The sequence below is a fragment of the Nannospalax galili genome, unplaced genomic scaffold (genome assembly GCF_000622305.1).
Source record: "Nannospalax galili isolate Female #2095 unplaced genomic scaffold, S.galili_v1.0 scaffold747, whole genome shotgun sequence".
Taxonomy (NCBI): Eukaryota; Metazoa; Chordata; class Mammalia; order Rodentia; family Spalacidae; genus Nannospalax; species Nannospalax galili.
Genome location: NW_008357686.1, coordinates 1323634 through 1339130, shown reverse-complemented (window position 1 = coordinate 1339130; position 15497 = coordinate 1323634).

Sequence of the window (15497 nt, the reverse complement as noted above, 5' to 3'; positions counted from 1 at the left end):
GTTAGCTGCCATGTAGGTGCTGGGATTCAAACCCAGGTCTTCTGCAAAAACAGTCAGTGCCTTTAACCTCTGAGCCATCTCTCCAGCCCCAGCCCCACTTTTAAAGTTTCAGTTACTTCCTATATTAGTTACTTTTCCTCATTGCTGTGACCTAATAGTTGACAAGAAGCAACTTAGAGGAAGAATTTACTTTGGCTCATAGTTTGAGAGAGTAAAGTCCATCCTGGTGAGGAAGGATGGCTGCAAGAGTGGGTCAGGGCTGTAGTAGAGGGAGTGTGCAGTGGCTGGTTTCAAGCCAGCAGTCAGAAAGCAGAGAGTCTGGGTAGGAAGTGGAGCTAGCCTGTAACTCTCAAGATCTGCCTCACAGGGCCCTCTTCCTCCAGCTGGGCTCTACCTCCCAAAGTATCTACAGCCTCCCTAAACAGTGCCACCGCTGGGACTGAGCATTCAAACACATGAGGCTTTGGAGGACATTTCACATTCAAACCATAACACTTCCAAATAACACCAAGGTTAGGACCAAGTCTTGAATATTGAATACATGGACCTCTTGGAACACTGAAGATCCAAACTATAGCAATAGCCTAAATATTATACAGAACTTAACTTAAAAGGCATACACCTTTTCAAAGAAGAATGAGTAATGTCACCCAAGCAGAGATTCACTTGATGCTTATCAAGAAGCACCCCCAAACCTAGTGACTTCCCAGTTAGGACAGTGACAGGGTTTGAAAAAAGGTATTTTGTATTATTTTTATTTTAGTTTTTGTGTATGAGTGTATTGCCTGCATGTATGTAAGTGCACCCATGCTGTACAGTGCCCACAGAGGTCAGAAGAAGGCATTGGATCCCCTGGAACTGGGGTGACAGCCGGTTGATAGCTGCCACGTGGGTGCTGAGAACTGAACCCAGGCCCTCTGCAAGAACAGCCAGTGCTCTTAACTGCTGAGCCATCTCTCCAGCCCCGGGCAGTGGCAGAGTTTTGATAGACCAAGGAAACACTGACTCCCTCCCTGTATTTGCAGTTTGGGCATGTACAGCATTTAGAATTTTTTCTTTTCTTATCATTCAGCATTTTTCATATTTTTTGTTCGCTTGTTTTTTGAGACAGGGTCTCCCTGTAGCCCCAGCTGGCTTGGAACTTGTTATATAGACCAGGCTGGCCTTGATCTCACAGAGATCTGCTTGCCTTTGACTCCTGAGTGCTGGGATTAAAGGCGTGGGCCACCACACCAGGCTGCATTTTTCGTCTTTAACTAAAACACACTATGGGAGATTGTTATGCTTTTTAATTTTTTTTAAATTTTATTTTATGCATGTATGTGAGTGCACCCATGTCGTGCAATGCTGTGGAGGTCAGAAGAGGGCGTTGGATTCCCCCGAAACTGGAGGTAAGGACAGTTTTGTAGCCACCATGTGGGTGCTGGGAATCGAACCCAGGTCCTCTGCAAGAGCAGTCAGTGCTCTTAACCGCTGAGCCATCTCTCCAGCCCCAATTGTTATGCTTTTGTGCTCCTTGCTCAGGAGAATTAATACAATATCAAAAATCATCAAATAAGACACTGTGAGTTGATAGTTATCCCAGGTTCACAAAGAAGGTAGAAAGAGAAAGCAAGAGAAAAAGAGAAAGAATAACAGGGCAGAGAATGAGAGGAAGAGGAAGAGGAGGGGAGGAAGGGAGGTAGGTAGGGAGGGAAAAAAAGAGGGAAGGAAGAGGGACCTGGACAGGAACAGGAAGAGGGAGAGGGACAAGGACAAGGACAGGGACAGGGGCAGGAAACAAAAGGTGAGAAGTAATGGGAAAGGGTGGGGACTGGTAACATTACACACTTGTATTAGACCTCCTACATCTCAAACATAAAACCCAAAACTGTAGAACTTCCAAAAGAATAGCATGTATTGGAAAGTCTTAGTGAGTTTGTGTCAGGCAAATATTTCCAAATAAAATAACAAGACCCAATTCCAGAACAGAAAAGCTGATTAAACAATGAGAATCATTTGAGATGTTACTAAGAATATGAAGGTGGGAAAGAAACTTCCAGAATTTTAAAATGATAATGCTTGCAATTTTTCTCTTTTAAAAAAAGCAACAATGGGGTGTTGCTCAGTGATGGAGCAGGTTCTCAGCGGATGTGAGGCCATGAGTTCAATATGGCACCAAAGAAATAAAATGAAATAAAAATAAAATCTAATAAAATTGGGAAATCATCAAAGAGCAACTACATTTAGAACTGCGAAATAGCAAAAATCACACAAGCTGAAAAGGGTTTTTTCAGGAAAATGCTGTTAATGGGAATAGCGAGGCCCATAACCTTTTAACTCAGGATGATCGGGTACATGCCTCCAGCTATGTGGTACAGTAGCTATACAGGCAGTGTTGTTGTTACCAGATAGGCTGATCCAACTTGGAGGATTACAATGGTGATTTTTTTTTCTTTCTTTCTTTCTTTTTTTTTTTTTTTTGGCAAAACAAAAACCGGAGAATATCATCATTGTTCTTTGTAAGGCTGAAATACTAACTGGAATAGTTAAGCAACAGTCAAAGAGTTAAAGGGAGATCTGTGGAATGAAGTCGGCATGGGAATCTTTGAAAGGCTTCATGTTTTCCAGGAACCTGTGATGCTGCACAAATACACAGGGTTTTATGCATGCTCAGAAGGAATGAGAGGGTCCCAGGTACCTACTACCTGTTCTTGAAGTTAGCGATCCATAGTAGTCCTACAGCATGTTGCTTAAAAACACCTAGTTCTGCAAGGAACAATATATTCTAAAAGGAAATGGAGATCTTTTTTAAAGGTTAATTCAATTTTATGTCTTACAGGGCTTATACTGAGTTCAGTATTGCATAACTATATTATTTCAACAACTAACCTAAAAATTTTATAGCCACTTTTGAAAGAGATGTATCTTTGCTCTGAAAACTGTTATTGAGTGTGTCAAAGGTGTAATGAAATGCTTTAAAAAAAAGCCAGATGTACTCCTTATGTAAAAGGAATTATTCCCTTTGGGATCTTGTTTGGGTGATCTCCACCCCTACTTCCCGCTTAGGGGAGGAAAACCTCTCAGAAAGTAACCAACTGTGACTAGTAATAATCAGATATTTAGAGATTAGAAATGCATGTGCAAACATCTTAATGTCAATTGCATTAAAAATGAATTTTTCTGAAAAAAAGAGGTTTAATTGAATTTTTTCCACAAAAGTTGTTCCCATTGATCATAGCAAAGTACCTTGCCTTCATTTTTGCTAATGTCCGTAATGACTTACAGCTTGAATTATTTATTTATTTATTTATTTATTTATTTATTTATTTTTATGTGTATGTGTATGTGTGTGCTGGCATCAGTTTGTATGTACCACAAGCATAGAGGGTTCCTTGGAGCAGAAGAGGACATCAGATTTCTGGAAATGAAGTTTGGAGGTTGTGGGCTACAGTGTGGGTTCTGGGAGCCAAACCCAGTTTCTTTGGCAGAGCAGAAATTACTTTTAACCACTGAGCCATCATTTCTCCAGCTGACAGACTAAAAAAAATATTTTTTTCTCAAGATAGGGTCTTGCTGTGTAGTCTAGGCTGGCTTGATCTTGTGATGCTTTTGCCTCAGTCTCGTGAGTGCTGGTATTTAGATTTGTATCAACATGCCCAGCTTTACAAGGCTCAGTGTCAAAACCCATGGGAGACATCTTCCTTAATCCTAAAAATTTGAGGATTCAAGGTGAAATACAAGTGAATGAGGTAAAACCTGTTAAGATATTTCAGCTTCTAACTAACATGTAGATGGATGGAGATAAGTTAAATAAAGATATGAGCCAGAGACCTTACTGACTTCAGACTTTTCCATGTGAAATGTGTATGTGTAATATTACCTATTTCATTTTAACTGATGTTGCTTATGGATATAGAGAACTTTAGGAAGGGATCAAAGAAAGGACCTCCTTTGTTTACTTAGCATTGTTTACCTCATTGTCTGTAACAGGATGTTATGTAGCATGTTTCATAACAATTTATATTTTGGGCTCCTAAAAAAAAAAACAAAAAACAAAAAAACACCTAGTTCTCAGCCAAAAAACACATGCAAAGAAACAGGAAAGGATAATAAAAAAATTTTAAGCAGTCAGGAGAGACTTGTATGTGTTAGGGTTAGGGATGGATTTAGTACAGACTTTAACTGTTAAAAATATGTTCAAAGGGGGTTGGAGAGATGGCTCAGTGGTTAAAAGCACTGGCTACTCTTGCAGAGGAGCCAGGTTCACCTCCCAGGGCCCACATGGTGGCTAACAACTGTCTTCAACTCCAGTTCCAGGGGATCCGACACCCTCTTCTGGCCTCACTGGGCATTGCATGCATGTGGTGCATTTACATGTAGACCAAACACTCATACACATAAAAATAAATAAATAAATGTTCAAGGAACTAAAGGAAGCATGTTTGAAGAATTAAATTATTACAAAACTAAAAATCAGTAAAGGGATAAAAATGTGAGAATCAATAAAGAGAATCAATAAAAACATAGCAAACAGAGATTCAATAAAGACATTAATTTTTTTTTAAATTTAGAAGTTCCAGGCTGGGTGTGGTGGCACACACCATTAATAGAAGCACTTGGGAGGCAGAGCCAGGTGAATCTCTGTAAGTTTGAGGTGAGTCTATTCTACATAGACAGTTTCAGGTCAGTCAGGGCTATATAGTAAGTAAGACTCTGTTTAAAAAAAATAAAGTAGAAATTCTGGAGTTTAAAGGGCGTGATAAAACTGGATGTAGTGGTGAACACCTTTAATCCCTGCACTTGGAAGGCAAAGGGCAGATCTCCTTGAGTTCAAGGCCAACCTGGTCTACCTAGCAAGTTCCAGGTCAGCTAGGGATACATAGTAAGAATTTGTCTCAAAAAAAGTGCAGGGGCTAGAAAGGTCAGCAGTTAAGAGCATGTACTGCTCTTTCAAGGAACCCGAGTTCAATTCCCAAGTAACCTTGTCAGGCAGCTCACAACTTCCTGTAACTTCAGCTCCTGGGGATTTGACATCCCTGATTTCCGTGGGGACCTATACTTATGTGCACACACACACAGACACACACACAGACACACACACACACACACACACTTAAAAATAAAAATAAATTTTAAAAAATTTAAATATTTTATTTATTATTTTTTAACAGAGCATAGGGTAGGGGTTTATTTACAGAAGAAGAGTGGGCACCCCGCATTTACAGCTGCACCGTAAAGACCACAGTCCACACTCAAATACAGATCCTGCCATTCACTAGTACATATATATATATATAAATATGTATATACTTTTCCCCTCCCCCCCACATGCAGCTAAGGTCAACCGATTGGGTGGCAACTGACTCTTCCCTTGACTCCTTGATGAGCATGTGAAGGAGGTGTGACTATAGCTTGCCGGCATAGTGGTTGGAGGATAGTTCCAGTTAATACTCCACCCCTTCTGGCCCTTATATATATTTTTGCCAACCTCTTCCAAAAAAGTCCCTGAGCCTTGGAGGGCATGGTAGGTATGGGTGATCTTCCTCCCACTGTGGCAAGGCACTGAACTTTCTGGTCTCTACATCATCTGTTTTCCATGGGCTGTTGGCCAGTTCAGTGGGATTCCATCTACTATAAAAACACACACAGCAAGAAGCAAGAACATCTAAACAGTGACTGACATAATAACTTAACCTATGGGTGCAAACACAAATGCTTGGTCGGTACTTTAGCAGGTGCATCATTTCCATCTAACAAAGCAATTGCAGTGACTTCCCACTACGGCCTATATTCTCCCCTGCCACAGGGGGTTGGCACGGTCTACAGTACCAGATATGTGTTCCACCCCTAGGAGTGGGCATTATATCCAATTGAAAATTTGCAGGTTGTACATATGCTATAGACGCTCCACTATTGCACCAGCAGGAACATGTTGTTTGGTATGTTGGTGGTGCAACACGTGGGGTCCATCCTTGAGGAGAATTATAGGGGACTATTCTCCCCCTGCCATCTGCATAGCACTTTCTGGCACAATGAAAGCCACCCATCCAGTGGCAGGGAGTTTTCAGCTTAGTCCAAGCTTGATTTCTCCTCAGAAAGAAATTTTAAGTGCAATCATTAGGTCTAGCAAGATGGCTTAGTGGGTAAAGGTGCTTGCTACCTAGCCTGATGATCTGAATTAAATCCCTGTGATCCACATGGTGGAAAGGAGAGAACCCATTCCAGCAAATTGTCCTTTAACCTCTACATGGGTGCTGTGGCATGCATGCTCCCCTTCCCACAAAATAAATAAATGTGAAAAAAATTAAAAACAAAAGCTAAAATGAAAATTTCACTGGTGGAACTTAACATCAGATTTAGCCTGACATAAGAATCAATAAACTTGAAACTAAGTCATAGATACCCCACAGTCAATAATAGATAAATAAAAAATATGCAGATTCCAAAGTCTGTGGGATAGCAGAGAAATACAACATATGCTTGAATATGAGTCTCAGAAAAGATAAAAGAATGCTCAAAAATATTTTAACAAGTATGCCCCTAAATTTCCTAAATTTGATGAAAAAGCATTAATCTACATGTCCAGGAAGCTTAAATCTTCCATAACACAAAGAGGTCCCCACCTAGATTCATCATAGCCAAACTGTCAAAGCCAAAAAGAAACAGAGTACCTTACAATCAGCAAAAGAAAAATGATTCATCCTGTTCGTGTAAGTTTCAATAAGAACAGTTGAATTCACATCAGAAACAATGGCAGCCAGAAGGCAGTGAGAGAACACATTGAAAATGCTGAAATAAGCAAACAAAACAAAACAAAACCTGTCAACCAAGAACTCTGTATCTAGTCAAGTTATCCTTCAACAATGAGGTGAATAAAGACATGCCTAAATAAACAAAGACAGATGATTGGTGGCCAGCAAGTCTGCCTGACAAGAAATATTAGAGTTCTTCAGCCTGAAAAACAAATAATACCAGATGGTAATTTGAACATGGGTGTAACTGATTGCCTAGTTAAGCATAAAAAGTATAAATATACATGTTTTTACTTCTTCCCTGCTATGTTGAATGTGTCTTGTCCAAAATCCAGGTGACAAAATTTAATGGTTTTCCAGGCTATGTTGCATACCCCTGCAATCCCAGCACCTGGGAGGTGGAGGAAGGAATGTGGCAAGTTCAAGGCTAGCCTCAGCTACATAGTGAAACCCTGTCTCTAAAACAAGCACGGAAACAAACAAAAGATGAATTTGGTTCCTTTTTGCCTCTACATTATCTCTTTCCTTTCTGCTTCCTTCCATGGGATGATGCAGTAAGAAGAGCCCTACTACATGTCACCCCCTTGATCTTGTACTTCTTAGTCACCAGAACTGTAAAGAAATAAGTCTTGCTTTTTATGAATTACTCAACTTATAATTTAGGAAATATATAATGAAAAGGGAAAGAGACCAGGGCTGGAGAGATGACTCAGCAGTTAAGGGCATTTCCCAGTCTTCCAGAGGACCCAAGTTTGGTTCCTAGTATCCTCATCCAGTGACTCACAACAGCATGTAGCTCCAACTTCAGGGGATCTGATGCCCTTTTCTGGACTCCAAAGCACCTGCATTCACACACACACACACATACACACACACACACACACATACACACACACGATTAAAAATAAATCTTTTAAAAAGGGAGATAGGGGCTGGAGAGATGGCTCAGTGGTTAAGAACACTGGTTGTTCTTGCAGAAGACCTAGGTTCGAATCCCAGTACCACATGGCAGCTAACAACTGTCCATAACTCCAGTTCCAGGGGATCCGAAAGCCTCTTCTGTCCCCTGCAAGCATTGCACGACATGGGTGCACTTACCTACATGCAAGCAATACACACATACACATAAAAAGGAAAATAATTAAAAAAGGGAGATAGACAAAGATTAAGAAAATTCTCATTCTGGCCATGTAAATAATAAAACCATTAGGGCGATAAAACCAAGTATATGCAGGAACTGGAAGAATGTGCTACATTCTCACCCACCCATAAAAACGCTTTAGAAATGCTCTAACAAGCTTTCTGCAACATGGTACATATGCATCCATAATGCATATTAGCTAATAGAGAATAGCTGCTTATATAACAGGATCTGCTCTACACAAAGTTCTCTCGTGATTTGGAAGAATATACCGTATTTTCACCCTTCTCTATAACTGTGTTTTAGAAATATTCTAACAAGCTTCTTGTTCCATCATGCATATAGGCCCATATTGAACAACCAAGAATATGTTCTCATCGAACAGAATCTGTTTATTCTAGATGAAAGATGAATGGCATTCAAACTTCCCTCATGGGGTGGAAGAATGTGCCATATTCTCACTCACCTCTATAACTGCATCTTAGGGGGAAAAGCAAAGCAAGTGTATGCACAAGTAACTACTTGAAAAAGAGATTAACATGGATAAAAGGAAGCCAGACAGTATTCAAGACAATAACCCCGAAGTCATTTCAGAGTTCTTTGAGACTGTTCCCACCACAAGCCCAGGCTGCCAGGGCGTCAAAGACAGAACAGTTTCAATGAAGGGGCCCAGGGCATTGCAGGTACCTAGTCTCAGATATTTTATATCAGCAGCACAAATGGACCATAAGAATATAAGGCAGCTATTATAAAACAATATTGCTGGGCTTATCATGCATAAATAATGCTTTTAAAAATCTTTTACTTATTATTTTGTGCATATGAGTGTTATGCCTGCATGTATGTAAATGAACTCGTGTTGTACAATGCCTGAAGTTGTCAGAAGAGGGTGTCAGATCCTCTGGAACTGGAGCTAGGACGGTTGCTAGCTGCCATGTGGGTGCTAGGAATTGAGCCTGGGTCCGCTGAAAGAGCAGCCCGTACTCTTAACCACTGAGCCACCTCTCCAGCCCCACAAATAAATGTTTTATGTGATAGTAATGGCACAAAAGAAGTGAGAACTAAGAGAGATATATTGCAACTAAGTCCCTATATACAAATGAAAATAAGTTGTACTAATTAACATAATATTAGTTGGATATAGATTGTAATGCTCAGAGCAACCTCTAATAAAATAATTTGAAAATTTCCAGTTAAAAAAAGAGGAATTGAAATGGAATGTTAGATAATATCCATTTTAAAAATGATAGGGCCGGCCAGATGGCTCAGTGGGTAAAGGTGCCTAATGCCAAGCTAGACAACTTATGCTTAATCACCAGAACTCACATGGTGGAAGGAGGGAACCAACTCCTGCAAGTTGTCCTCTGACTTCCACATGTATGCCGTGGTACCTGCATCTACCCACCTACTCACCTGCCCACAATAAGTAAATAAATATAAAAAAATAAATAAAACAAAACACAGTAGCATTGTGGAGGAGTAGAGGAAGAAAAAAGACATGAGAAGCAAAGAAAATTCATAGCAAAATGAAGGTGAAATTCCATCCATATAATAAATGTGCTGCATATTCAAGTCCAAAGTAGAGTTTTTTTTTATACTAAATATAAAAACAACCTTCACCTATATGTTGTCAACAGGGATACATTTGTATTTAAATTATATTTTGAAGTTTTATTTTTGTTATTTTATTTGTGTGTGTGTGTGTGTGTGTGTGTGTGTGTGTGTGTATACCCAAGGAAGCTAGAAGGGAATGTTGGATCCCTTGGAATTGGAGTTACAGGCATTTGTGAGCCACCTAATGTGGGTGCTGGGATGTAAATTGTGGTCCTCTGATAGAGTAGTAAACACTCAACTCTGAGTCATCTCTCTGGCTCTAGATTTAAATTCTTAAATAACCTGAGTGTATATGAGTGTTATGCCTGCATGTATGTAAGTGAACTCGTGTTGTGCAATGCCCACAGATGTGCATATGAGTGTATATATTTGAATATGAAATGTACCCCACATGCTCATCTGTTTCAACACTTGGTCTCCAGCTGGTGGCACTGTTCTAGGAGGTTCTGAAATCTTTGGGCATAGGACCTAGCTGGTCAGTGTAGGTCATGAGGGAAGGGCCTTTGAAGGCTGTACCCATCTGTGGCTCCTGTATAGTTCTCTGCTTCTTGGTCTGGCCACCATGTAAAAAGCAGCATAAACATGTTCCTGCTGCCATGGAGCCGTTCCATCATGTCTTCCATGCTATGATGGTCTTAAATTCTCCTGAAACCATGAGCCAAAATCAAACCTTCCTCTTTTTAAGTTGATTCTGCCAAGTATTTTGTCACAGTGACAAGAAAAGTAATACAAAGAAAAATAAGTAGGAGCTGGAGCGATGGCTCAGTGGTTAAAAGCACTGGCTGTTTTTGCAGAGGACCTGGGTTTGATTTTGAGCACCTACTTGGTGGCTAACAATGGTCTGTAACTCCAGTTCTAGGGGATCTGACTCCCTCTTCTGTCCTCTATGGGCCTTGTATGCACATGCTGCACTTACATGCATGCAGGCAAAACACTCATACATAAAACAAAAATAAATAAATAATTAACAGTAAAAGAGAATACATTGAGTAAATCCATGGATTTTTTAAGACAAATTTTTAAAAATTTTATTTATTATTTTTATTTTATGTGTATGCGTGTATTGCCTGCATGTAGGTAAGTGCACCTGTGTCATGCAATGCCCGTGGAGGACAGAAGAGGCTGTTGGATCCCCTGGAACTGGAGTTATGGACAGTTGTTAACTGCCATGTGGGTGCTGGGATGCAAATCTGGGTCTTCTGCAAGAACAGCCAGTGTTCTTAACCACTGAGCCATCTCTCCAGCCCCAAGACAAAAAATTTTAACATGAGACAAAAAGGGACATTTTTTTTGTCTTTTTGAGACAGGGTCTCCCTGTAGCCCTAGCTGGCCTGGAACTCACTATGTAGACCAGGCTGGCCTCATTCTTAAAGAGATCCACCTGATTCTCCCTCCCAAGTGCTCAGATTAAAGGCATGTATAACTACACCCAGCAGAAAAGAGGACATTTTATAATGATCAGCGAGACATAACAATTGAACCTCCTTCCCCCCAAATAGAAAATTATTTGGAAGTTTCAATCCTCTGCTCTCAATTACTGGTAGAAGAAGCCAACAAAATTAGTGAGACTATAGAAGACTTGAACTTCACTATCTTCACAACTCAAGGTGAAACGTATTCTAGGCTATAAATTACTCTCCATAACTTTAAGAGGTTCTACACCATCCAAAGCTGGAGCCCTATTACAACAGAGATATGTTGTTGGGATAAGTCAAGAGTGCCTGGAATGTAGATCATGGCTGCCAGGCAGGATACCTCCTAGTGAGGATGGCAGGAAGCTGGCCCACTCCATTCTAGGGACACTGTCTCTTACCCAACAACCCCCAAGCAAAACTATTAAGCTTCTAATCCTTTAATCCTAACTGGGTCCCTTGTATATTATGCAACTGGAGGACAGGACAAAGACCACGTAGCCTTAGTAGCCCCCTCCCTCCCCCTACCTGCTGGCCTATAGGAAAACCCAACCTCACCTCTTTGCCTGCGAAGCTTTCCTATATAAACTTCTGCTTGCGCCATAATAAACAAGCTGTTCACTGACACAGCCTCCCTGGTGTTTCTTCCCTTCCTACTCACCTGCCACCGAGGCCTCCCTCCCCCACCGGTCTCTCTCCTTGCCCCAACTTCCTGTGATGGGGGCTGGTGTGCAGTGGCCTCCCGGTAGCAGCAGGGTTGGAGGGGGGCGACACTGTGTCATTTAGGTAGGCTTCTGTTGTATTAACTCTTCTTTGGGAGATATAAAAAGGCGTCAATGATGACCACAGTAACAGTTCCATCCAGCTCTAGCTGGGAGAACTAAGGCAGTCACACCTGGACACTGGCAGGGCCCCAAGATGGGAGAACAATCTCCACCCCCAGGGAGAAATGTACATAGCATACCCTAGGGGGATAATTTCCCACCCCTAGAACAAGCTGAATCCTTTTCACCTGCACTGCTCTACCTCTGTATTTCTCTGATGAGGCCCCATTGTGCCTGATGCTCTTGCAGGCTTCTAGGGACCAAGATACAGCATCCACCCAAGCTCACATATTTTCCACATTAGTAGGGGAACCATAAGTTGGCCATCCAGCATGGGGTCTCTGGTTGCCCTACATGGTCTTTACCTGCAGGGAACCTTGGCCACCCCATTAAGGAAGCAGTGTGAGCAGTTCCCTCCTACAGCAGGCAGCACAGTGGAAATCACCAGTATCTCCCTGCCATTGATTCCTTTGGGGAACTGCTCTTCAGACTTTGGTGCCATCCAGAGGGTCACAAACACAGCATTTGTCTTTCTGTCAAATTTTTCCCTAGGAACTCCAGATCATTGCAAATCTTGCCACATTTACCTTTGGGTGATGAGGACAGGCCCGCCTTGTCTGCGTTTTCTTCTTATAACCTCTTGATTGCTTTAGTGCTTTATGAACCCAATTTACATGCTGGTTTAAGTCACTAAGACCCTCCAGAATCTCTTATACTTTGAGAAGATCATGGTCTACCACAAGGCTCAGCAAAGCCACAAAAACCACACATCAGGGGCCAGAGGGATGGCTCAGTGGTTAAGAACACTGGCTGCTCTTGCAGAGAACTTGGGTTTGATTCCCAGCATCCACATGGCAGCTAACAACCACCTGTCATTCCAGTTCCAGGGGGTCTGATGTTCTCTTCTGACCTCCGCAGGCATTGCACAACATGAATGCACTTACATACATGCAGACAATACACTCATACACATAAAAAATAAATAAAAAACAAAAGCCCACACATCAGCACCAAGGTCCCTGCTCAATTAACTTCTGTAACTTTCCCATGAACACAGCCCTATCTGACCCTGTGACCTGGGCATCACACACTGCTTCTTTCATGACCAGTTACTTCACTATCATTTCTACCTCATTTTTTTTCCTCCTCAATGTTTTATTCTTCCCGTGAACTTCAAGTTTTGGATTCCAGGAGAGACTTCTTTGCACAGATCTAACTTGTACTTTCTTTCCCTAATGCTTCCCCAGCCATAAGATACAGCAAGCTAGTACCTCTGTCTCATCTTCTTTATCTAATTTGCCTACGAAATCAGAGGCTGATATGGAGGATGCCACCCACACGTCTTTTTCTCATAATTCCCCCCTTAGGTGAGCATGTTCTTTTGGGGCAGTTAAGTTTCACGTCTCATGGCTAGCCCACAGCTTCTTCAGCAGCTCCCTTGCAATCCCATGCCGGCTCTCGGGGGCTGTAGTATCCTCTGATCCATCAACTATTCTTGGGATGTTCCTTTACTACCTTGGCATACTGCCACGTAGACAAGGACAGCCATATTGGGGTTGCCCCCATAGATGCTTCACTCTCGTTTGTCTTAACTTCAGTCGCATGTCTCATTGCCCCCAGCAGAGACAACCCAAGTGCTCCTTCCAAACTCATCTGTTCTGTTGTGCCCTTGTTTGGGCACCAAAGTGCTGCTTGAACTTTTTTGGAGACATGAACAGACATTTACTTCCCCCAGATAGGACACCAGTGGAAAACCAATGTAAGAACTCCATCCAAGTCTAGCCTGATGAATCAGTGAGTTCATTTGGGCTTATTTAGAGGGACATGGGTGAGGGGTTATTTGCATGAGTGCGGGTGACCTCCAAATAGCTGCAGCACTAAACTATCTCTCCCTAGTATGAATAATGACTTCCCTTAGTTGCATAGATGGAGTCCCTCCTTCAGGTAACTTTCCACCCTCTATAGACTCTAGCATCTCCTATGACCAGATGAGCCTGGGGCAGAATTGCACACAGCTGGGAGAGAGATACATGAGGGAGCAGCTGGCATCTCAGGCAGGATGTACTGGCCCTCTCCGCTCCTTCCTATGAGGTAACACCAATAGGCCTTATCTTGAGGCTCTCCTGTGGGAGATCATAGGTGCTCTGATTTAAGTTGGTAAGGGCTCATAGGCTCCGAGCACAGCATTCCACAATAGCTTCAAAGAAAGCAATTATCTTAATGAACAACCAACTTAAAGTTAAGTAAAATGATGAGGTAAATACGATGTGGTATTTACTGATCCTGAATCATCGTCACCCTCAACTAATAATGATCTTATTATTTCACTGAGAACATACTGGCAATCAGAAGAACACTCTGCATTGCAAATGTTTTCCTCGAGCTACAGAGATAGTTCAGCAGTTAAGAACACTGGCTGCTCTTGTAGAGGACCGGGTTTTGGTTCCCAGAACCCACATGGCAGCTAAGAACTACCTGTAACTCCAGTTCCAGGGGATCTGACACCCTCTTCGGACCTTCATAGGTATTGTGTGACATGGGTGCACTTACATACATACAGGCAATACACTCATACACATAAAATAAAAATTATAAATAAAATATGAAAACAAAACCCACAAATGTTTTCATCTATTTTGGATTATTTACATCAGCATACAACAGTGTCATCCTCTCAAATCTTCATATATGCCCATTTATTTGTTCTTGGAGATCACTTATTCAGATCTTGTTCTAATTTTTATTGGTTGCTAAGGGTGTTGCACAGATCTAGAACTTTTTTTATCTGATGAAGGACATCTTGGTGGATTTCAGTTTTTAGTGAGTTATTTATAAATAAATAAATAAATAAATAAGCTTGTTACAAACATTTATGCACATTTTTGTGTGTGAAGATAAATTCTCATTTCCCTAGAGCAAGCACCCAGGGGTGATTTTGCTGGATATAACATAATGCTAGAGTGCTTGCTTAGCATGCATAATGCCTTGGGTTCAATCCTTGGCATCATAAAACCAAAAATCAGATAGTATAGCCAGGCGTGATGGTGCATGCCTGTAATTCCAGTACCTTGGAAATAGAGGCAAGAGGATCAGAAGTTTAAGGGCATCCTGAGCTACATGAGACTCTGTCTTAAGAAACAAAGAAATAAATTAAATATGTGATCCTTCCAGTGTCTTCTGAGTTGCTACTAAGGTTTTCTTAATTTTTCTTCTATCTTGTTCATTTCACTGTTCTTTCCACAGCTTCTGGGATATATCTGAAAGTCTAATTTTCAGTCTTTTCACTGAAATTTGTTGCTTGTTTGGTTCCAATCTCTATTCTTCTATTTTACGTTCTATAACCTTTCTGTTATTCTTTGTTCTTCTTTTAGAGCTTGCATGTAGAATCTCTTAAATTTTTTTTCCCCTTTCAATGCTGGGGACCCAATCCAGAGCCTTGTGCTTGCTGGTGCTTGCAAACACTCTACCACTGAACTAAATCTCCAAGCCTGCATCTCTCATTTTTCTAGGATATCTAGGTTGTTTGTATTTATGAGTCCTAAAAATGTTTTTCTTCTCCCTTGCCCCCAAGTTAGTCCCCCATATTATATCTGATTCTTCTGCATTCCTCTTGACTATTTGTCTTAGTCTCTCATATTTGAAGCCTTACTCAAATATCATAGAATCCCTGTAAGTCTGCTAGTATTAGAAATTGAGGCTCTAAAATGCTGATTGTAAGTTGCATTTGGGTAAAAAAGAATGCTACACAACATTCTACCATGTATCACTTAAT